The sequence below is a fragment of the Cyrtonyx montezumae genome, unplaced genomic scaffold (genome assembly GCF_038088225.1).
Source record: "Cyrtonyx montezumae isolate F1298 unplaced genomic scaffold, pur_monq_1.0 scaffold_27, whole genome shotgun sequence".
In the NCBI taxonomy this organism is placed as follows: Eukaryota; Metazoa; Chordata; class Aves; order Galliformes; family Odontophoridae; genus Cyrtonyx; species Cyrtonyx montezumae.
The window spans coordinates 3,958,963-3,986,596 of record NW_027072014.1 but is presented as its reverse complement, the minus strand read 5'-3'; positions in this window follow the sequence as shown (position 1 = coordinate 3,986,596).

Below are 27,634 nucleotides of genomic sequence, written 5' to 3'. Positions count from 1 at the left end.
ACCTCTTCATTTAAATACATTTCATTTCATTTCATTTCATTTCATTTCATTTCATTCCATGGCTTTTCCACACCTTTTCATTTAATTTAATATAATTTAATTTAATTTAATTTAATTTCATTTCATTTCATTTCATTTCATTTCATTTCATTTCATGGCATTTCCACACCTCTTCATTTCATTTCATTTCGTTTCATTTCATTTCATTTCATTTCCTTTACATGGCATTTTCACACCTCTTCATTTCAATTCATTTCATTTCATTTCATGGCATTTCCACACCTCTTCATATAAATACATTTCATTTCATTTCATTTCATTGCATTTCATTTCATGGCATTTCATGGCATTTCATTTCATTTCATGGCATTTCCACACCTCTTCATTTCATTTCATTTCATTTCATTTCATTTCATTTCATTTCATTTCATTTCATATCATTTCATGGCATTTACACACCTCTTCATTTCATTTAGTTCAATTTCAGTCTATTACATTTCATTTCATTTCATTACATTTCATTTCCTTTCATTTGATTTCATTTCATGACATTTCCACACCTCTTCATTTAAATACATTTCATTTCATTTCATTTCATTTCATTTCATTTCATTTCATATCATTTCCACACCTCTTCATTTAAATACATTTCATTTCATTTCATGGCATTTCCACACCTCTTCATTTCATTTCATTTCATTTCATTTCATTTCATTTCATTTCATTTCATTTCATTTCATGGCATTTCCACACCTCTTCATTTCATTTCATTTCATTTCATTTCATTTCATTTCATTTCATTTCATTTCATTTGTTGGCATTTCCAAACCTCTTCATTTCATTTCATTTCATTTCATTTCATTTCATTTCATTTCATTTCATTTCATTTCATGGCATTTCAACACCTCTTCATTTCATTTCATTTCATTTCATTTCATTTCATTTCATTTCATTTCATTTCATTTCATTTCATTTTATTTCATTTTATTACATTTCATTTCATTTCATTTCATTTCATGGCATTTCCAAACCTCTTCATTTAATGTAATTTTATTTTATTTTATTTTATTTTATTTCATTTCATTTCATTTCATTTCATTTCATTTCATTGCATTTCATTGCATTTCATTGCAATTCATTTCATTTCATTTCTTGGCATTTCCAAACCTCTTCATTTAATTTAATTTAATTTAATTTAATTTATTTTCATTTCATTTCATTTCATGGCATTTCCACACCTCTTCATTTCATTTCATTTCATTTCATTTCATTTCATTTCATTTCATTTCATTTCATGGCATTTCATTGCATTGCATTTCATTTCATTTCTTGGCATTTCCAAAACTATTCATTCCATTTCATTCCATTTCATTTCATTTCATTTCATTTCATTTCATGGCATTTCCACACCTCTTCATTTAAATACATTTCATTTCATTTCATTTCATTTCAATTCATTTCATTTCATTTCATTTTATTGCATTTCCATACCTCTTCATTTCATTTCAATTCATTTCATTTCATTTCATGGCATTTCATTTCATTTCATTTGTTGGCATTTCCAAACCTCTTCATTTAATTTAATTTAATTTAATTTAATTTCATTTCATTTCATTTCATTTCATTTCATTTCATGGCATTTCCACACCTCTTCATTTAAATACATTTCATTTCATTTCATTTCATTTCATTTCATTTCATTTCATTCCATGGCTTTTCCACACCTCTTCATTTAAATACATTTCATTTAATTTAATTTAATTTAATTTAATTTCATTTCATTTCATTTCATTTCATTTCATTTCATTTCATGGCATTTCCACACCTCTTCATTTCATTTCATTTCATTTCATGGCATTTCATGGCATTTCATGGCATTTCATGGCATTTCCACACCTCTTCATTCCATTTCATTTCGTTTCATTTCATTTCATTTCATTTCATTTCATTTCATTTCATTTCATGGCATTTCCACACCTCTTCATTTAAATACATTTCATTTCATTTCATTTCATTTCATTTCATTTCATTTCATTTCATGGCATTTCCACACCTCTTCATTTCATTTCAATTCATTTCATTTCATTTCATTTCATTTCATTTCATTTCATTTCATTTCATTTCATTGCATTTCATTACATTTCATAGCAATTCATTTCATTTCATTTCTTGGCATTTCCAAACCTCTTCATTTCATTTCATTTCATTTCATTTCATTTCATTTCATTTCATTTCATTTCATGGCATTTCCACACCTCTTCATTTCATTTCATTTCATTTCATTTCATTTCATTTCATTTCATTTCATTTCATTTCATTTCATTTCATGGCATTTCCACACCTCTTCATTTCATTTCATTTCATTTCATTTCATTTCATTTCATTTCATTTCATTTCATTTCATGGCATTTCCACACCTCTTTATTTTTTTTCATTTCATTTCATTGCATTGCATTTTCACACCTTTTCATTTCATTTCATTTCATTTCATTTCATTTCATTTCATTTCATTTCATTTCATGGCATTTCCACACCTCTTCATTTCATTTCATTTCATTTCATTTCATTTCATTTCATTTCATTTCATTTCATTTCATTGCATTTCATGGCATTTCATTTCATTTCATGGCATTTCATTTCATTTCATTTCATTTCATTTCATTTCATTTCATTTCATTTCATTTCATTTCATGGCATTTCCACACCTCTTCATTTCATTTCATTTCATTTCATTTCATTTCATTTCATTTCATTTCATTTCATGGCATTTCCACACCTATTCATTTCATTTCATTTCATATCATGGCATTTCATGACATTTCATTTCATTTCATTTCATGGCATTTCCACACCTCTTCATTTCATTTCATTTCATTTCATTTCATTTCATTTCATTTCATTTCATTTCATTTTATTTCATTTCATTTCATTTCATTTCATTTCATGGCATTTGCACACCTCTTCATTTTATTTCATTTCGTTTCTTTTCATTTCATTTCATTTCATTTCATTTCATTTCATTTCATTTCATTACATTTCATTTCATTTCATGGCATTTCCACACCTCTTCATTTAAATACATTTCATTTCATTTCATTTCATTTCATTGCATTTCATTGCATTTCATTGCATTTCATTACATTTCATTGCAATTCATTTCATTTCATTTCTTGGCATTTCCAAACCTCTTCATTTCATTTCATTTCATTTCATTTCATTTCATTTCATTTCATTTCATTTCAATTCATTTCATTGCATTTCATTGCATTTCATTTGTTGGCATTTCCAAACCTTTTCATTTCATTTCATTTTATTTTATTTCATGTTATTACATTTCATTTCATTTCATGGCATTTCCACACCTCTTCATTTCATTTCGTTTCATTTCATTTCATTTCATTTCATTTCATTTCATTTCATTTCATGGCATTTCATTGCATTTCATTTCATTTCATTTCTTGGCATTTCCAAAACACTTCATTCCATTTCATTCCAATTCATTTCATTTCATTTCATTTCATTTCATTTCATTTCATTTCATTTCATTTCATGGCATTTCCACACCTCTTCATTTAAATACATTTCATTTCATTTCATTTCATTCCATGGCTTTTCCACACCTTTTAATTTAATTTAATTTAATTTAATTTAATTTCATTTCATTTCATTTCATTTCATTTAATGGCATTTCTACACCTCTTCATTTCAGTTCATTTCATTTCATTTCATTTCATTTCATTTCATTTCATGGCATTTTCACACCTCTTCATTTAAATACATTTCATTTCATTTCATTTCATTTCATGGCATTTCATGGCATTTCATGGCATTTCATGGCATTTCCACACCTCTTCATTTCATTTCATTTCATTTCATTTCATTTCATTTCATTTCATTTCATTTCTTTTCATTTCATTGCATTGCATTGCATTGCATTGCATTGCATTTCATTGCATTTCATTTGTTGGCATTTCCAAACCTTTTCATTTCATTTCATTTTATTTTATTTCATTTTATTACATTTCATTTCATTTCATTTCATTTCATTTCATTTCATGGCATTTCCACCCCTCTTCATTTCATTTCATTTCATTTCATGGCATTTCATTGCATTTCATTTCATTTCATTTCTTGGCATTTCCAAAACACTTCATTCCATTTCATTCCATTTCATTTCATTTCATTTCATTTCATTTCATTTCATTTCATTTCATGGCATTTCCACACCTCTTCATTTAAATACATTTCATTTCATTTCATTTCACGGCATTTCCACACCTCTTTATTTTATTTCATTTCATTTCATTGCATTGCATTTTCACACATGTTCATTTCATTTCATTTCATTTCATTTCATTTCATTTCATTTCATGGCATTTCCTCACCTCTTCATTTCATTTCATTTCATTTCATTTCATTTCATTTCATTTCATGGCATTTTCACACCTTTTCATTTCATTTCATTTCATTTCATTTCATTTCATTTCATTTCATGGCATTTCCACACCTCTTCATTTCATTTCATTTCATTTCATTTCATTTCATTGCATTTCATGGCATTTCCACACCTCTTCATTTCATTTCATTTCATTTCATTTCATTTCATTTCATTTCATTTCATTTCATTTCATGGCATTTCATTTCATTTCATTTGTTGGCATTTCCAAACCTTTTCATTTCATTTCATTTTATTTTATTTCATTTAATTACATTTCATTTCATTTCATGGCATTTCCACACCTCTTCATTTAAATACATTTCATTTCATTTCATTTCATTTCATTTCATTTCATGGCATTTCATTGCATTTCATTTCATTTCATTTCTTGGCATTTCCAAAACACTTCATTCCATTTCATTCCATTTCATTTCATTTCATTTCATTTCATTTCATTTCATTTCATTTCCTGGCATTTCCACACCTCTTCATTTAAATACATTTCATTTCATTTCATTTCACGGCATTTCCACACCTCTTTATTTTTTTTCATTTCATTTCATTGCATTGCATTTTCACACATGTTCATTTCATTTCATTTCATTTCATTTCATTTCATTTCATTTCATTTCATTTCATGGCATTTCCACACCTCTTCATTTCATTTCATTTCATTTCATTTCATTTCATTTCATTTCATTTCATTTCATTTCATGGCATTTTCACACCTTTTCATTTCATTTCATTTCATTTCATTTCATTTCATTTCATTTCATTTCATTTCATGGCATTTCATGGCATTTCCACACCTCTTCATTTCATTTCATTTCATTTCATTTCATTTCATTTCATTGCATTTCATGGCATTTCCACACCTCTTCATTTCATTTCATTTCATTTCATTTCATTTCATTTCATTTCATTTCATTTCATTTCATTTCATTGCATTGCATTGCATTTCATGGCATTTCATGGCATTTCATGGCATTTCATTTCATTTCATGGCATTTCCTCACCTCTTTATTTCATTTCATTTCATTTCATTTCATTTCATTTCATTTCATTTCATTTCATTTCATTTCATTGCATAGCATTACATTGCATTGCATTTCATGGCATTTCATGGCATTTCATGGCATTTCATGGCATTTCATGGCATTTCATTTCTTTTCATTTGTTGGCATTTCCAAACCTTTTCTTTTCATTTCATTTCATTACATTTCATTTCATTTCATTTCATTTCATTTCATTTCATTTCATGGCATTTTTACACCTCTTCATTTCATTTCATTTCATTTCATTTCATTTCATTTCATTTCAATTCATTTCATTGCATTTCATTGCATTTCATTTGTTGGCATTTCCAAACCTTTTCATTTCATTTCATTTTATTTTATTTCATGTTATTACATTTCATTTCATTTCATTTCATGGCATTTCCACACCTCTTCATTTAAATACATTTCATTTCATTTCATTTCATTCCATGGCTTTTCCACACCTTTTAATTTAATTTAATTTAATTTCATTTCATTTCATTTCATTTCATTTCATTTCATTTCTTTTCATTTAATGGCATTTCTACACCTCTTCATTTCAGTTCATTTCATTTCATTTCATTTCATTTCATTTCATGGCATTTTCACACCTCTTCATTTCATTTCATTTCATTTCATTTCATTTCATTTCATTTCATTTCATTTCTTTTCATTTCATTGCATTGCATTGCATTGCATTGCATTGCATTTCATTGCATTTCATTTGTTGGCATTTCCAAACCTTTTCATTTCATTTCATTTTATTTTATTTCATGGCATTTCATGGCATTTCATGGCATTTCCACACCTCTTCATTTGATTTCATTTCATTTCATTTCATTTCATTTCATTTCATTTCATTTCATTTCATTTCTTTTCATTTCATTGCATTGCATTGCATTGCATTGCATTGCATTTCATTGCATTTCATTTGTTGGCATTTCCAAACCTTTTCATTTCATTTCATTTCATTTCATTTCATTTCATTTCATTTCATTTCATTTCATTTCATTTCATTTCATTTCATTGCATTTCATTGCATTTCATTGCATTTCATTGCATTTCATATCTTGGCATTTCTTGGCATTTCCAAACGTCTTTATTCCATTTCATTTCATTTCATTTCTTTGCATTTCATGGCATTTCATTTCATTTCATGGCATTTCCACACCTCTTCATTTCATTTAATTTCATTTTATGGCATTTCCACACCTCTTTATTTCTTTTCATTTCATTTCATTGCATTGCATTTTCGCACCTTTTCATTTCATTTCATTTCATTTCATTTCATTTCATTTCATTTCATTTCATTCCATGGCTTTTCTGCACCTTTTCATTTCATTTCATTTCATTTCATTTCATTTCATTTCATTTCATTTCATTTCAATTCATTTCATTTCATTTTATTGCATTGCATTGCATTTCATTGCATTTCATTGCATTTCATTTGTTGGCATTTCCAAACCTTTTCATTTCATTTCATTTCATTTTATTTTATTTCATTTTATTACATTTCATTTCATTTCATTTCATTTCATGGCATTTCCACACCTCTTCATTTCATTTCATTTCATTTCATTTCATTTCATTTCATTTCATTTCATTTCCTGGCATTTCATTGCATTTCATTTCATTTCATTTCTTGGCATTTCCAAAACACTTCATTCCATTTCATTCCATTTCATTTCATTTCATTTCATTTCATTTCATTTCATTTCATTTCATTTCATTTCATTTCATGGCATTTCCACACCTCTTCATTTAAATACATTTCATTTCATTTCATTTCATGGCATTTCCACACCTCTTTATTTTTTTTCATTTCATTTCATTGCATTGCATTTTCACACCTTTTCATTTCATTTCATTTCATTTCATTTCATTTCATTTCATTTCATTTCATTTCATGGCATTTCCACACCTCTTCATTTCGTTTCTTTTCATTTCATTTCATTTCATTTCATTTCATTTCATTTCATGGCATTTTCACACCTTTTCATTTCATTTCATTTCATTTCATTTCATTTCATTTCATTTCATTTCATTTCATTTCATTTCATGGCATTTCCACACCTCTTCATTTCATTTCATTTCATTTCATTTCATTTCATTTCATTTCATTTCATGGCATTTCCACACCTCTTCATTTCATTTCATTTCATTTCATTTCATTTCATTTCATTTCATTTCATTTCATTTCATTGCATTTCATGGCATTTCATGGCATTTCATTTCATTTCATGGCATTTCCACACCTCTTTATTTCATTTTATTTCATTTCATTTCATTTCATTTCATTGCATTGCATTTCATGGCATTTCATGGCATTTCATGGCATTTCATGGCATTTCATGGCATTTCATTTCTTTTCATTTGTTGGCATTTCCAAACCTTATCATTTCATTTCATTTCATTACATTTCATTTCATTTCATTTCATTTCATTTCATGGCATTTTTACACCTCTTCATTTCATTTCTTTCATTTCATTTCATTTCATTTAATTTCATTTCAATTCATTTCATTTCATTTCATTGCATTGCATTGCATTTCATTGCATTTCATTTGTTGGCATTTCCAAACCTTTTCATTTCATTTCATTTTATTTTATTTCATTTAATTACATTTCATTTCATTTCATTTCATTTCATGGCATTTCCACACCTCTTCATTTCATTTCATTTCATTTCATTTCATTTCATTTCATTTCATGGCATTTCATTGCATTTCATTTCATTTCATTTCTTGGCATTTCCAAAACACTTCACTCCATTACATTCCATTTCATTTCATTACATTTCATTTCATTTCATTTCATTTCATTTCATGGCATTTCCACACCTCTTCATTTAAATACATTTCATTTCATTTCATTTCACGGCATTTCCACACCTCTTTATTTTTTTTCATTTCATTTCATTGCATTGCATTTTCACACATGTTCATTTCATTTCATTTCATTTCATTTCATTTCATTTCATTTCATTTCATTTCATTTCATGGCATTTCCACACCTCTTCATTTCATTTCATTTCATTTCATTTCATTTCATTTCATTTCATGGCATTTTCACACCTTTTCATTTCATTTCATTTCATTTCATTTCATTTCATTTCATTTCATTTCATGGCATTTCCACACCATTTCATTTCATGTCATTTCATTTCATTTCATTTCATTTCATTTCATTTCATTTCATTGCATTTCATGGCATTTCCACACCTCTTCATTTCATTTCATTTCATTTCATTTCATTTCATTTCATTTCATTTCATTGCATTTCATTGCATTTCATGGCATTTCATGGCATTTCATGGCATTTCATTTCATTTCATGGCATTTCCTCACCTCTTTATTTCATTTCATTTCATTTCATTTCATTTCATTTCATTTCATTTCATTTCATTTCATTTCATTTCATTGCATAGCATTGCATTGCATTGCATTTCATGGCATTTCATGGCATTTCATGGCATTTCATTTCTTTTCATTTGTTGGCATTTCCAAACCTTTTCATTTCATTTCATTTCATTACATTTCATTTCATTTCATTTCATTTCATTTCATTTCATTTCATTTCATTTCATGGCATTTTTACACCTCTTCATTTCATTTCATCTCATTTCATTTCATTTCATTTCATTTCATTTCATTTCATTTCATTTCATTTCATTTCAATTCATTTCATTGCATTTCATTGCATTTCATTTGTTGGCATTTCCAAACCTTTTCATTTCATTTCATTTTATTTTATTTCATGTTATTACATTTCATTTCATTTCATTTCATTTCATGGCATTTCCACACCTCTTCATTTCATTTCGTTTCATTTCATTTCATTTCATTTCATTTCATTTCATTTCATTTCATTTCATGGCATTTCCACACCTCTTCATTTCATTTCATTTCATTTCATTTCATTTCATTTCATTTCATTTCATTTCATGGCATTTTCACAACTCTTCATTTAAATACATTTCATTTCACTTCATTTCATGGCATTTCATGGCATTTCATGGCATTTCATGGCATTTCATGGCATTTCATGGCATTTCCACACCTCTTCATTTCATTTCATTTCATTTCATTTCATTTCATTTCATTTCATTTCATTTCATTTCATTTCTTTTCTTTTCATTTCATTGCATTGCATTGCATTGCATTGCATTGCATTTCATTGCATTTCATTTGTTGGCATTTCCAAACCTTTTCATTTCATTTAATTTTATTTTATTTCATTTTACTACATTTCAATTCATTTCATTTCATTTCATTTCATGGCATTTCCTCCCCTCTTCATTTCATTTCATTTCATTTCATTTCATTTCATTTCATTTCATTGCATTTCATTGCATTTCATTGCATTTCATTGCATTTCATATCTTGGCATTTCTTGGCATTTCCAAACGTCTTTATTCCATTTCATTTCATTTCATTTCTTTGCATTTCATGGCATTTCATTTCATTTCATGGCATTTCCACACCTCTTCATTTCATTTAATTTCATTTTATGGCATTTCCACACCTCTTTATTTCTTTTCATTTCATTTCATTGCATTGCATTTTCGCATTTTTTCATTTCATTTAATTTCATTTCATTTCATTTCATTTCATTTCATTTCATTTCATTTCATTCCTTGGCTTTTCTGCACCTTTTCATTTCATTTCATTTCATTTCATTTCATTTCATTTCAATTCATTTCATTTCATTTTATTGCATTGCATTGCATTTCATTGCATTTCATTGCATTTCATTTGTTGGCATTTCCAAACCTTTTCATTTCATTTCATTTCATTTTATTTTATTTCATTTTATTACATTTCATTTCATTTCATTTCATTTCATTTCATGGCATTTCCACACCTCTTCATTTCATTTCATTTCATTTCATTTCTTGGCATTTCATTGCATTTCATTTCATTTCATTTCTTGGCATTTCCAAAACACTTCATTCCATTTCATTCCATTTCATTTCATTTCATTTCATTTCATTTCATTTCATTTCATTTCATTTCATTTCATGGCATTTCCACACCTCTTCATTTAAATACATTTCATTTCATTTCATTTCATTTCATGGCATTTCCACACCTCTTTATTTTTTTTCATTTCATTTCATTGCATTTCATTTTCACACCTTTTCATTTCATTTCATTTCATTTCATTTCATTTCATGGCATTTCCACACCTCTTCATTTCGTTTCTTTTCATTTCATTTCATTTCATTTCATTTCATGGCATTTTCACACCTTTTCATTTCATTTCATTTCATTTCATTTCATTTCATGGCATTTCCACACCTCTTCATTTCATTTCATTTCATTTCATTTCATTTCATGGCATTTCCACACCTCTTAATTTCATTTCATTTCATTTCATTGCATTTCATGGCATTTCATGGCATTTCATTTCATTTCATTGCATTTCCACACCTCTTTATTTCATTTCATTTCATTTCATTTCATTTCATTTCATTTCATTTCTTTTCATTTCATTTCATTTCATTTCATTTCATTTCATTTCATTGCATTTCATGGCATTTCATGGCATTTCATTTCATTTCATGGCATTTCCACACCTCTTTATTTCATTTTATTTCATTTCATTTCATTTCATTTCATTTCATTGCATTGCATTGCATTTCATGGCATTTCATGGCATTTCATGGCATTTCATTTCTTTTCATTTGTTGGCATTTCCAAACCTTTTCATTTCATTTCATTTCATTACATTTCATTTCATTTCATTTCATTTCATTTCATGGCATTTTTACACCTCTTCATTTCATTTCTTTCATTTCATTTCATTTCATTTAATTTCATTTCAATTCATTTCATTTCATTTCATTGCATTGCATTGCATTTCATTGCATTTCATTGCATTTCATTTGTTGGCATTTCCAAACCTTTTCATTTCATTTCATTTTATTTTATTTCATTTAATTACATTTCATTTCATTTCATTTCATTTCATGGCATTTCCACACCTCTTCATTTCATTTCATTTCATTTCATTTCATTTCATTTCATTTCATTTCATTTCATGGCATTTCCACACCTCTTCATTTAAATACATTTCATTTCATTTCATTTCACGGCATTTCCACACCTCTTTATTTTTTTTCATTTCATTTCATTGCATTGCATTTTCACACATGTTCATTTCATTTCATTTCATTTCATTTCATTTCATTTCATTTCATTTCATTTCATGGCATTTCCACACCTCTTCATTTCATTTCATTTCATTTCATTTCATTTCATTTCATTTCATTTCATTTCATGGCATTTTCACACCTTTTCATTTCATTTCATTTCATTTCATTTCATGGCATTTCCACACCATTTCATTTCATTTCATTTCATTTCATTTCATTTCATTTCATTTCATTTCATTTCATTGCATTGCATTTCATGGCATTTCCACACCTCTTCATTTCATTTCATTTCATTTCATTTCATTTCATTTCATTTCATTTCATTGCATTTCATTGCATTTCATGGCATTTCATGGCATTTCATGGCATTTCATTTCATTTCATGGCATTTCCTCACCTCTTTATTTCATTTCATTTCATTTCATTTCATTTCATTTCATTTCATTTCATTTCATTTCATTTCATTTCATTTCATTTCATTGCATAGCATTGCATTGCATTGCATTTCATGGCATTTCATGGCATTTCATGGCATTTCATTTCTTTTCATTTGTTGGCATTTCCAAACCTTTTCATTTCATTTCATTTCATTACATTTCATTTCATTTCATTTCATTTCATTTCATTTCATTTCATGGCATTTTTACACCTCTTCATTTCATTTCATTTCATTTCATTTCATTTCATTTCATTTCAATTCATTTCATTGCATTTCATTGCATTTCATTTGTTGGCATTTCCAAACCTTTTCATTTCATTTCATTTTATTTTATTTCATGTTATTACATTTCATTTCATTTCATTTCATTTCATGGCATTTCCACACCTCTACATTTCATTTCGTTTCATTTCATTTCATTTCATTTCATTTCATTTCATTTCATGGCATTTCCACACCTCTTCATTGAATTTCATTTCATTTCATTTCATTTCATTTCATTTCATTTCATTTCATTTCATTTCATTTCATGGCATTTTCACAACTCTTCATTTAAATACATTTCATTTCACTTCATTTCATTTCATTTCATGGCATTTCATGGCATTTCATGGCATTTCATGGCATTTCCACACCTCTTCATTTCATTTCATTTCATTTCATTTCATTTCATTTCATTTCATTTCTTTTCATTTCATTGCATTGCATTGCATTGCATTGCATTGCATTTCATTGCATTTCATTTTTTGGCATTTCCAAACCTTTTCATTTCATTTAATTTTATTTTATTTCATTTTGTTACATTTCAATTCATTTCATTTCATTTCATTTCATGGCATTTCCACCCCTCTTCATTTCATTTCATTTCATTTCATTTCATTTCATTTCATTGCATTTCATTGCATTTCATTGCATTTCATATCTTGGCATTTCTTGGCATTTCCAAACGTCTTTATTCCATTTCATTTCATTTCATTTCTTTGCATTTCATGGCATTTCATTTCATTTCATGGCATTTCCACACCTCTTCATTTCATTTAATTTCATTTTATGGCATTTCCACACCTCTTTATTTCTTTTCATTTCATTTCATTGCATTGCATTTTCGCACCTTTTCATTTCATTTCATTTCATTTCATTTCATTTCATTTCATTTCATTTCATTTCATTTCATTTCATTCCTTGGCTTTTCTGCACCTTTTCATTTCATTTCATTTCATTTCATTTCATTTCATTTCATTTCAATTCATTTCATTTCATTTTATTGCATTGCATTGCATTTCATTGCATTTCATTGCATTTCATTTGTTGGCATTTCCAAACCTTTTCATTTCATTTCATTTCATTTTATTTTATTTCATTTTATTACATTTCATTTCATTTCATTTCATTTCATTTCATGGCATTTCCACACCTCTTCATTTCATTTCATTTCATTTCATTTCCTGGCATTTCATTGCATTTCATTTCATTTCATTTCTTGGCATTTCATGGCATTTCATTTCATTTCATGGCATTTCCACACCTCTTCATTTCATTTAATTTCATTTTATGGCATTTCCACACCTCTTTATTTCTTTTCATTTCATTTCATTGCATTGCATTTTCGCACCTTTTCATTTCATTTCATTTCATTTCATTTCAATTCATGGCATTTCATTTCATTTCATTTGTTGGCATTTCCAAACCTCTTCATTTCATTTCATTTCATTTCATTTCATTTCATTTCATTTCAATTCATTTCATTTCATTTTATTGCATTGCATTGCATTTCATTGCATTTCATTGCATTTCATTTGTTGGCATTTCCAAACCTTTTCATTTCATTTCATTTCATTTCATTTTATTTTATTTCATTTTATTACATTTCATTTCATTTCATTTCATTTCATGGCATTTCCACACCTCTTCATTTCATTTCATTTCATTTCATTTCATTTCATTTCATTTCCTGGCATTTCATTGCATTTCATTTCATTTCATTTCTTGGCATTTCCAAAACACTTCATTCCATTTCATTCCATTTCATTCCATTTCATTTCATTTCATTTCATTTCATTTCATGGCATTTCCACACCTCTTCATTTAAATACATTTCATTTCATTTCATTTCATGGCATTTCCACACCTCTTTATTTTTTTTCATTTCATTTCATTGCATTGCATTTTCACACCTTTTCATTTCATTTCATTTCATTTCATTTCATTTCATTTCATTTCATTTCATTTCATTTCATTTCATTTCATGGCATTTCCACACCTCTTCATTTCGTTTCTTTTCATTTCATTTCATTTCATTTCATTTCATTTCATTTCATGGCATTTTCACACCTTTTCATTTCATTTCATTTTATTTCATTTCATTTCATTTCATTTCATTTCATGGCATTTCCACACCTCTTCATTTCATTTCATTTCATTTCATTTCATTTCATTTCATTTCATTTCATTTCATGGCATTTCCACACCTCTTCATTTCATTTCATTTCATTTCATTTCATTTCATTTCATTTCATTGCATTGCATTTCATGGCATTTCATGGCATTTCATTTCATTTCATGGCATTTCCACACCTTTTTATTTCATTTCATTTCATTTCATTTCATTTCATTTCATTTCATTTCATTGCATTGCATTGCATTTCATGGCATTTCATGGCATTTCATGGCATTTCATTTCTTTTCATTTGTTGGCATTTCCAAACCTTTTCATTTCATTTCATTTCATTACATTTCATTTCATTTCATTTCATTTCATTTCATGGCATTTTTACACCTCTTCATTTCATTTCTTTCATTTCATTTCATTTCATTTCATTTCAATTCATTTCATTTCATTTCATTGCATTGCATTGCATTTCATTGCATTTCATTGAATTTCATTTGTTGGCATTTCCAAACCTTTTCATTTCATTTCATTTTATTTTATTTCATTTAATTACATTTCATTTCATTTCATTTCATTTCATGGCATTTCCACACCTCTTCATTTCATTTCATTTCATTTCATTTCATTTCATTTCATTTCATTTCATTTCATTTCATGGCATTTCATTGCATTTCATTTCATTTCATTTCTTGGCATTTCCAAAACACTTCACTCCATTACATTCCATTTCATTTCATTTCATTTCATTTCATTTCATTTCATTTCATTTCATTTCATTTCATTTCATGGCATTTCCACACCTCTTCATTTCATTTCATTTCATTTCATTTCATTTCATTTCATTTCATGGCATTTTCACACCTTTTCATTTCATTTCATTTCATTTCATTTCATTTCATTTCATTTCATTTCATGGCATTTCCACACCATTTCATTTCATGTCATTTCATTTCATTTCATTTCATTTCATTGCATTTCATGGCATTTCCACACCTCTTCATTGCATTTCATGGCATTTCATGGCATTTCATGGCATTTCATTTCATTTCATTTCATTGCATTTCATGGCATTTCATGGCATTTCATGGCATTTCATTTCATTTCATGGCATTTCCTCACCTCTTTATTTCATTTCATTTCATTTCATTTCATTTCATTTCATTTCATTTCATTGCATAGCATTGCATTGCATTGCATTTCATGGCATTTCATGGCATTTCATGGCATTTCATGGCATTTCATGGCATTTCATTTCTTTTCATTTGTTGGCATTTCCAAACCTTTTCATTTCATTTCATTTCATTACATTTCATTTCATTTCATTTCATTTCATTTCATTTCATTTCATGGCATTTTTACACCTCTTCATTTCATTTCATTTCATTTCATTTCATTTCATTTCATTTCATTTCATTGCATTTCATTGCATTTCATTTGTTGGCATTTCCAAACCTTTTCATTTCATTTCATTTTATTTTATTTCATGTTATTACATTTCATTTCATTTCATTTCATTTCATGGCATTTCCACACCTCTTCATTTCATTTCGTTTCATTTCATTTCATTTCATTTCATTACATTTCATTTCATGGCATTTCATTGCATTTCATTTCATTTCATTTCTTGGCATTTCCAAAACACTTCATTCCATTTCATTCCAATTCATTTCATTTCATTTCATTTCATTTCATTTCATTTCATTTCATTTCATTTCATTTCATGGCATTTCCACACCTCTTCATTTAAATACATTTCATTTCATTTCATTTCATTCCATGGCTTTTCCACACCTTTTCATTTAATTTAATTTAATTTAATTTAATTTAATTTAATTTCATTTCATTTCATTTCATTTCATTTCATTTCATGGCATTTCCACACCTCTTCATTTCAGTTCATTTCATTTCATTTCATTTCATTTCATGGCATTTTCACAACTCTTCATTTAAATACATTTCATTTCATTTCATTTCATTTCATTTCATTTCATTTCATTTCATGGCATTTCATGGCATTTCATGGCATTTCATGGCATTTCATGGCATTTCCACACCTCTTCATTTCATTTCATTTCATTTCATTTCATTTCATTTCATTTCATTTCATGGCATTTTCACACCTTTTCATTTCATTTCATTTCATTTCATTTCATTTCATTTCATGGCATTTCCACACCATTTCATTTCATTTCATTTCATTTCATTTCATTTCATTTCATTGCATTTCATGGCATTTCCACACCATTTCATTTCATTTCATTTCATTTCATTTCATTTCATTTCATTTCATTTCATTTCATTTCATTGCATTTCATTGCATTTCATGGCATTTCCACACCTCTTCATTTCATTTCATTTCATTTCATTTCATTTCATTTCATTTCATTTCATTTCATTGCATTTCATGGCATTTCATGGCATTTCATGGCATTTCATGGCATTTCATTTCATTTCATGGCATTTCCTCACCTCTTTATTTCATTTCATTTCATTTCATTTCATTTCATTTCATTTCATTTCATTTCATTGCATAGCATTGCATTGCATTGCATTACATGGCATTTCATGGCATTTCATGGCATTTCATGGCATTTCATGGCATTTCATTTCTTTTCATTTGTTGGCATTTCCAAACCTTTTCATTTCATTTCATTTCATTACATTTCATTTCATTTCATTTCATTTCATTTCATTTCATTTCATTTCATTTCATTTCATTTCATGGCATTTTTACACCTCTTCATTTCATTTCATTTCATTTCATTTCATTTCATTTCAATTCATTTCATTGCATTTCATTGCATTTCATTTGTTGGCATTTCCAAACCTTTTCATTTCATTTCATTTTATTTTATTTCATGTTATTACATTTCATTTCATTTCATTTCATTTCATGGCATTTCCACACCTCTTCATTTCATTTCGTTTCATTTCATTTCATTTCATTTCATTTCATTTCATTTCATGGCATTTCATTGCATTTCATTTCATTTCATTTCTTGGCATTTCCAAAACACTTCATTCCATTTCATTCCAATTCATTTCATTTCATTTCATTTCATTTCATTTCATTTCATTTCATTTCATTTCATTTCATGGCATTTCCACACCTCTTCATTTAAATACATTTCATTTCATTTCATTTCATTCCATGGCTTTTCCACACCTTTTAATTTAATTTAATTTAATTTAATTTAATTTCATTTCATTTCATTTCATTTCATTTCATTTCATTTCATGGCATTTCATGGCATTTCATGGCATTTCATGGCATTTCATGGCATTTCCACACCTCTTCATTTCATTTCATTTCATTTCATTTCATTTCATTTCATTTCATTTCATTTCATTTCATTTCATGGCATTTTCACACCTTTTCATTTCATTTCATTTCATTTCATTTCATTTCATTTCATTTCATTTCATTTCATGGCATTTCCACACCATTTCATTTCATTTCATTTCATTTCATTTCATTTCATTGCATTTCATGGCATTTCCACACCTCTTCATTTCATTTCATTTCATTTCATTTCATTTCATTTCATTTCATTTCATTTCATTTCATTGCATTTCATGGCATTTCATGGCATTTCATGGCATTTCATTTCATTTCATGGCATTTCCTCACCTCTTTATTTCATTTCATTTCATTTCATTTCATTTCATTTCATTTCATTTCATTTCATTTCATTTCATTGCATAGCATTGCATTGCATTGCATTTCATGGCATTTCATGGCATTTCATGGCATTTCATTTCTTTTCATTTGTTGGCATTTCCAAACCTTTTCATTTCATTTCATTTCATTACATTTCATTTCATTTCATTTCATTTCATTTCATTTCATTTCATTTCATTTCATGGCATTTTTACACCTCTTCATTTCATTTCATTTCATTTCATTTCAATTCATTTCATTGCATTTCATTGCATTTCATTTGTTGGCATTTCCAAACCTTTTCATTTCATTTCATTTTATTTTATTTCATGTTATTACATTTCATTTCATTTCATTTCATTTCATGGCATTTCCACACCTCTTCATTTCATTTCATTTCATTTCATTTCATTTCTTGGCATTTCCAAACCTCTTCATTCCATTTCATTTCATTTGCATTGCATTTCATTGCATTTCATAGCAATTCATTTCATTTCATTTCTTGGCATTTCCAAACCTCTTTATTTCATTTCATTTCTTGCCGTTTCCAAACCTCTTCTTTTCATTTCTTTTCATTTCATTTCATTTCATTTCATTTCATTTCATTTCATTTCATGGCATTTCCACACCTCTTCATTTCATTTCATTTCATTTCATTTCATTTCATTTCATTTCATTTCATGGCATTTCATTGCATTTCATTTCATTTCATTTCTTGGCATTTCCAAAACACTTCATTCCATTTCATTCCATTTCATTTCATTTCATTTCATTTCATTTCATTTCATTTCATTTCATTTCATGGCATTTCCACACCTCTTCATTTCATTTCATTTCGTTTCATTTCATTTCATTTCATTTCATTTCATTTCATGGCATTTTCACACCTCTTCATTTCAATTCATTTCATTTCATTTCATGGCATTTCCACACCTCTTCATATAAATACATTTCATTTCATTTCATTTCATTGCATTTCATTTCATGGCATTTCATGGCATTTCATGGCATTTCATTTCATTTCATGGCATTTCCACACATCTTCATTTCATTTCATTTCATTTCATTTCATTTCATTTCATTTCATATCATTTCATGGCATTTACACACCTCTTCATTTCATTTAGTTCAATTTCAGTCTATTACATTTCATTTCATTTCATTACATTTCATTTCATTTCATTTGATTTCATTTCATGACTTTTCCACACCTCTTCATTTAAATACATTTCATTTCATTTCATTTCATTTCATTTCATTTCATTTCATTTCATTTCATTTCATGGCATTTCCACACCTCTTCATTTAAATACATTTCATTTCATTTCATGGCATTTCCCCACCTCTTCATTTCATTTCATTTCATTTCATTTCATTTCATTTCATTTCATTTCATTTCATTTCATGGCTTTTCCACACCTTTTCATTTAATTTAATATAATTTAATTTAATTTCATTTCATTTCATTTCATTTCATTTCATTTCATTTCATTTCATTTCATGGCATTTCCACACCTCTTCATTTCATTTCATTTCGTTTCATTTCATTTCATTTCATTTCATTTCATGGCATTTTCACACCTCTTCATTTCAATTCATTTCATTTCATTTCATGGCATTTCCACACCTCTTCATATAAATACATTTCATTTCATTTCATTTCATTGCATTTCATTTCATGGCATTTCATGGCGTTTCATGGCATTTCATTTCATTTCATGGCATTTCCACACCTCTTCATTTCATTTCATTTCATTTCATTTCATTTCATATCATTTCATGGCATTTACACAGCTCTTCATTTCATTTAGTTCAATTTCAGTCTATTACATTTCATTTCATTTCATTAAATTTAATTTCATTTCATTTGATTTCATTTCATGACTTTTCCACACCTCTTCATTTCATTTCATTTCATTTCATTTCATTTCATTTCATGGCATCTCATTTCATTTCATTTGTTGGCATTTCCAAACCTCTTCATTTCATTTCATTTCATTTCATTTCATTTCATTTCATTTCATTTCATTTCATTTCATTTCATTTCATGGCATTTCCACACCTCTTCATTTCATTTCATTTCATTTCATTTCATTTCATTTCATTTCATTTCATTTCATTGCATTTCATTGCATTTCATAGCAAATCATTTCATTTCATTTCTTGGCAATTCCAAACCTCTTTATTTCATTTCATTTCTTGCCATTTCCAAACAGCTTCATTTCATTTCATTTCATTTCATTTCATTTCATTTCATTTCATTACATTTCATTTCATGGCATTTCCACACCTCTTCATTTCATTTCATTTCATTTCATTTCATTTCATTTCATTTCATTTCATTTCATTTCATTTCATGGCATTTCATTGCATTTCATTTCATTTCATTTCTTGGCATTTCCAAAACACTTCATTCCATTTCATTCCATTTCATTCCATTTCATTTCATTTCATTTCATTTCATTTCATTTCATTTCATGGCATTTCCACACCTCTTCATTTAAATACATTTCATTTCATTTCATTTCATTTCATTTCATTGCATTTCATTGCATTTCATTGCATTTCATATCTTGGCATTTCTTGGCATTTCCAAACGTCTTTATTCCATTTCATTTCATTTCATTTCTTTGCATTTCATGGCATTTCATTTCATTTCATGGCATTTCCACACCTCTTCATTTCATTTAATTTCATTTTATGGCATTTCCACACCTCTTTATTTCTTTTCATTTCATTTCATTGCATTGCATTTTCGCACCTTTTCATTTCATTTCATTTCATTTCATTTCATTTCATTTCATTTCATTTCATTCCTTGGCTTTTCTGCACCTTTTCATTTCATTTCATTTCATTTCATTTCATTTCATTTCATTTCATTTCAATTCATTTCATTTCATTTTATTGCATTGCATTGCATTTCATTGCATTTCATTGCATTTCATTTGTTGGCATTTCCAAACCTTTTCATTTCATTTCATTTCATTTTATTTTATTTCATTTTATTACATTTCATTTCATTTCATTTCATTTCATTTCATGGCATTTCCACACCTCTTCATTTCATTTCATTTCATTTCATTTCATTTCCTGGCATTTCATTGCATTTCATTTCATTTAATTTCTTGGCATTTCCAAAACACTTCATTCCATTTCATTCCATTCCATTTCATTTCATTTCATTTCATTTCATTTCATTTCATGGCATTTCCACACCTCTTCATTTAAATACATTTCATTTCATTTCATTTCATGGCATTTCCACACCTCTTTATTTTTTTTCATTTCATTTCATTGCATTTCATTTTCACACCTTTTCATTTCATTTCATTTCATTTCATTTCATTTCATTTCATTTCATGGCATTTCCACACCTCTTCATTTCGTTTCTTTTCATTTCATTTCATTTCATTTCATTTCATTTCATTTCATGGCATTTTCACACCTTTTCATTTCATTTCATTTCATTTCATTTCATTTCATTTCATTTCATTTCATTTCATGGCATTTCCACACCTCTTCATTTCATTTCATTTCATTTCATTTCATTTCATTTCATTTCATTTCATGGCATTTCCACACCTCTTAATTTCATTTCATTTCATTTCATTTCATTTCATTTCATTTCATTTCATTGCATTTCATGGCATTTCATGGCATTTCATTTCATTTCATTGCATTTCCACACCTCTTTATTTCATTTCATTTCATTTCATTTCATTTCATTTCATTTCATTTCATTGCATTGCATTTCATGGCATTTCATGGCATTTCATGGCATTTCATTTCTTTTCATTTGTTGGCATTTCCAAACCTTTTCATTTCATTTCATTTCATTACATTTCATTTCATTTCATTTCATTTCATTCCATGGCTTTTCTGCACCTTTTCATTTCATTTCATTTCATTTCATTTCATTTCATTTCATTTCATTTCATTAAATTTCATTTCATTGCATTTCATTGCATTTCATTTCATTGGATTTCATTTCATTTCATTTGTTGGCATTTCCAAACCTTTTCGTTTCATTTTATTTTATTTCATTTCATTTCATTTCATTTCATTTCATTTCATTTCATTTCATTTCATTTCATTTCATTGCATTTCATTTCATTGGATTTCATTTCATTTCATTTCATTTCATTTCATTTCATTTCATTGCATTTCATGGCATTTCATGGCATTTCATGGCATTTCATTTCATTTCATGGCATTTCCACACCTCTTTATTTCATTTCATTTCATTTCATTTCATTTCATTTCATTACATTTCATTTCATTGCATTGCATTTCATGGCATTTCATGGCATTTCATGGCATTTCATTTCTTTTCATTTGTTGGCATTTCCAAACCTTTTAATTTCATTTCATTTCATTACATTTCATTTCATTTCATTTCATTTCATTTCATTTCATTTCATTTCATTTCATGGCATTTTTACACCTCTTCATTTCATTTCATTTCATTTCATTTCATTTCATTTCATTTCAATTCATTTCATTTCATTTCATTGCATTGCATTGCATTTCATTGCATTTCATTGCATTTCATTTGTTGGCATTTCCAAACCTTTTCATTTCATTTCATTTTATTTTATTTCATGGCATTTCATGGCATTTCATGGCATTTCCACACCTCTTCATTTGATTTCATTTCATTTCATTTCATTTCATTTCATTTCATTTCATTTCATTTCTTTTCATTTCATTGCATTGCATTGCATTGCATTGCATTGCATTTCATTGCATTTCATTTGTTGGCATTTCCAAACCTTTTCATTTCATTTCATTTCATTTCATTTCATTTCATTTCATTTCATTTCATTTCATTTCATTTCATTTCATTGCATTTCATTGCATTTCATATCTTGGCATTTCTTGGCATTTCAAAACGTCTTTATTCCATTTCATTTCATTTCATTTCTTTGCATTTCATGGCATTTCATTTCATTTCATGGCATTTCCACACCTCTTCATTTCATTTAATTTCATTTTATGGCATTTCCACACCTCTTTATTTCTTTTCATTTCATTTCATTGCATTGCATTTTCGCACCTTTTCATTTCATTTCATTTCATTTCATTCCATTTCATTTCATTTCATTTCATTTCATTTCATTCCATGGCTTTTCTGCACCTTTTCATTTCATTTCATTTCATTTCATTTCATTTCATTTCATTTCATTTCATTTCAATTCATTTCATTTCATTTTATTGCATTGCATTGCATTTCATTGCATTTCATTGCATTTCATTTGTTGGCATTTCCAAACCTTTTCATTTCATTTCATTTCATTTCATTTTATTTTATTTCATTTTATTACATTTCATTTCATTTCATTTCATTTCATGGCATTTCCACACCTCTTCATTTCATTTCATTTCATTTCATTTCATTTCATTTCATTTCATTTCATTTCATTTCATTTCATTTAATTTCCTGGCATTTCATTGCATTTCATTTCATTTCATTTCTTGGCATTTCCAAAACACTTCATTCCATTTCATTCCATTTCATTTCATTTCATTTCATTTCATTTCATTTCATTTCATTTCATTTCATGGCATTTCCACACCTCTTCATTTAAATACATTTCATTTCATTTCATTTCATGGCATTTCCACACCTCTTTATTTTTTTTCATTTCATTTCATTGCATTGCATTTTCACACCTTTTCATTTCATTTCATTTCATTTCATTTCATTTCATTTCATTTCATGGCATTTCCACACCTCTTCATTTCGTTTCTTTTCATTTCATTTCATTTCATTTCATTTCATTTCATTTCATTTCATTTCATTTCATTTCATGGCATTTTCACACCTTTTCATTTCATTTCATTTCATTTCATTTCATTTCATTTCATTTCATTTCATTTCATTTCATGGCATTTCCACACCTCTTCATTTCATTTCATTTCATTTCATTTCATTTCATTTCATTTCATTTCATTTCATTTCATTTCATTTCATTGCATTTCATTGCATTTCATTGCATTTCATGGCATTTCATGGCATTTCATTTCATTTCATGGCATTTCCACACCTTTTTATTTCATTTCATTTCATTTCATTTCATTTCATTTCATTTCATTGCACTGCATTGCATTTCATGGCATTTCATGGCATTTCATGGCATTTCATTTCTTTTCATTTGTTGGCATTTCCAAACCTTTTCATTTCATTTCATTTCATTACATTTCATTTCATTTCATTTCATTTCATTTCATGGCATTTTTACACCTCTTCATTTCATTTCTTTCATTTCATTTCATTTCATTTCATTTCATTTCATTTCATTTCAATTCATTTCATTTCATTTCATTGCATTGCATTGCATTTCATTGCATTTCATTGCATTTCATTTGTTGGCATTTCCAAACCTTTTCATTTCATTTCATTTTATTATATTTCATTTAATTACATTTCATTTCATTTCATTTCATTTCATGGCATTTCCACACCTCTTCATTTCATTTCATTTCATTTCATTTCATTTCATTTCATTTCATTTCATTTCATGGCATTTCATTGCATTTCATTTCATTTCATTTCTTGGCATTTCCAAAACACTTCACTCCATTTCATTCCATTTCATTTCATTTCATTTCATTTCATTTCATTTCATTTCATTTCATTTCATTTCATGGCATTTCCACACCTCTTCATTTAAATACATTTCATTTCATTTCATTTCACGGCATTTCCACACCTCTTTATTTTTTTTCATTTCATTTCATTGCATTGCATTTTCACACATGTTCATTTCATTTCATTTCATTTCATTTCATTTCATTTCATTTCATTTCATTTCATGGCATTTCCACACCTCTTCATTTCATTTCATTTCATTTCATTTCATTTCATTTCATTTCATTTCATGGCATTTTCACACCTTTTCATTTCATTTCATTTCATTTCATTTCATTTCATTTCATTTCATTTCATTTCATTTCATTTCATGGCATTTCCACACCATTTCATTTCATTTCATTTCATTTCATTTCATTTCATTTCATTTCATTTCATTGCATTTCATGGCATTTCCACACCTCTTCATTTCATTTCATTTCATTTCATTTCATTTCATTTCATTTCATTTCATTGCATTTCATGGCATTTCATGGCATTTCATGGCATTTCATTTCATTTCATGGCATTTCCTCACCTCTTTATTTCATTTCATTTCATTTCATTTCATTTCATTTCATTTCATTTCATTTCATTTCATTTCATTGCATAGCATTGCATTGCATTGCATTTCATGGCATTTCATGGCATTTCATGGCATTTCATGGCATTTCATTTCTTTTCATTTGTTGGCATTTCCAAACCTTTTCATTTCATTTCATTTCATTACATTTCATTTCATTTCATTTCATTTCATTTCATTTCATTTCATGGCATTTTTACACCTCTTCATTTCATTTCATTTCATTTCATTTCATTTCATTTCATTGCATTGCATTGCATTGCATTGCATTGCTTTTCATTTCATTTCATTGCATTTCATTGCATTTCATTTCATGGCATTTCCACACCTCTTCATTCCATTTCATTTCATTTCATTTCATTTCATTTCATTTCATTTCATTTCATGGCATTTCCACACCTCTTCATTTCATTTCATTTCATTTCATTTCATTTCATTTCATTTCATTTCATTTCATGGCATTTCATTTCATTTCATTTCATTTCATTTCTTGCCATTTCCAAACCTCTTCATTTCATTTCATTTCATTTCATTTCATTTCATTTCATTTCATTTCATGGCATTTCCACACCTCTTCATTTAAATACATTTCATTTCATTTCATTTCATTTCATTTCATTTCATTCCATGGCTTTTCCACACCTTTTCATTTAATTTAATATAATTTAATTTAATTTAATTTAATTTAATTTAATTTCATTTCATTTCATTTCATTTCATTTCATTTCATGGCATTTCCACACCTCTTCATTTCATTTCATTTCGTTTCATTTCATTTCATTTCATTTCATTTCATTTCATGGCATTTTCACACCTCTTCATTTCAATTCATTTCATTTCATTTCATGGCATTTCCACACCTCTTCATATAAATACATTTCATTTCATTTCATTTCATTGCATTTCATTTCATGGCATTTCATGGCATTTCATGGCATTTCATTTCATTTCATGGCATTTCCACACCTCTTCATTTCATTTCATTTCATTTCATTTCATTTCATTTCATTTCATTTCATTTCATTTCATTTCATTTCATGGCATTTACACACCTCTTCATTTCATTTAGTTCAATTTCAGTCTATTACATTTCATTTCATTTCATTACATTTCGTTTCATTTCATTTGATTTCATTTCATGACTTTTCCACACCTCTTCATTTAAATACATTTCATTTCATTTCATTTCATTTCATTTCATTTCATTTCATGGCATTTCCACACCTCTTCATTTAAATACATTTCATTTCATTTCATTTCATGGCTTTTCCACACCTTTTCATTTCATTTCATTTCATTTCATTTCATTTCATTGCATTTCATTTCACTGGATTTCATTTCATTTCATGGCATTTCATTTCATTTCATTTGTTGGCATTTCCAAACCTTTTCATTTCATTTTATTTTATTTCATTTCATTTCATTTCATTTCATTTCATTTCATTTCATTTCATTGCATTGCATTGCATTGCATTGCATTGCATTTCATTGCATTTCATTGCATTTCATTTCATTTCATTTCATGGCATTTCCACACCTCTTCATTTCATTTCCTTTCCTTTCATTTCATTTCATTTCATTTCATTTCATTTCATTTCATTTCATTTCATTTCATTGCATTGCATTGCATTGCATTTCATTGCATTTCATTGCATTTCATTTCATTTCATTTCTTGGCATTTCCAAACCTCTTCATTCCATTTCATTTCATTTGCATTGCATTTCATTGCATTTCATAGCAATTCATTTCATTTCATTTCTTGGCATTTCCAAACCTCTTTATTTCATTTCATTTCTTGCCGTTTCCAAACCTCTTCTTTTCATTTCATTTCATTTCATTTCATTTCATTTCATTTCATTTCATTTCATTTCATTTCATTTCATGGCATTTCCACACCTCTTCATTTCATTTCATTTCATTTCATTTCATTTCATTTCATTTCATTTCATGGCATTTCATTGCATTTCATTTCATTTCATTTCTTGGCATTTCCAAAACACTTCATTCCATTTCATTCCATTTCATTTCATTTCATTTCATTTCATTTCATTTCATGGCATTTCCACACCTCTTCATTTAAATACATTTCATTTCATTTCATGGCATTTCCACACCTCTTCATTTCATTTCATTTCATTTCATTTCATTTCATTTCATTTCATTTCATTCCATGGCTTTTCCACACCTTTTCATTTAATTTAATATAATTTAATTTAATTTAATTTCATTTCATTTCATTTCATTTCATTTCATTTCATTTCATTTCATTTCATGGCATTTCCACACCTCTTCATTTCA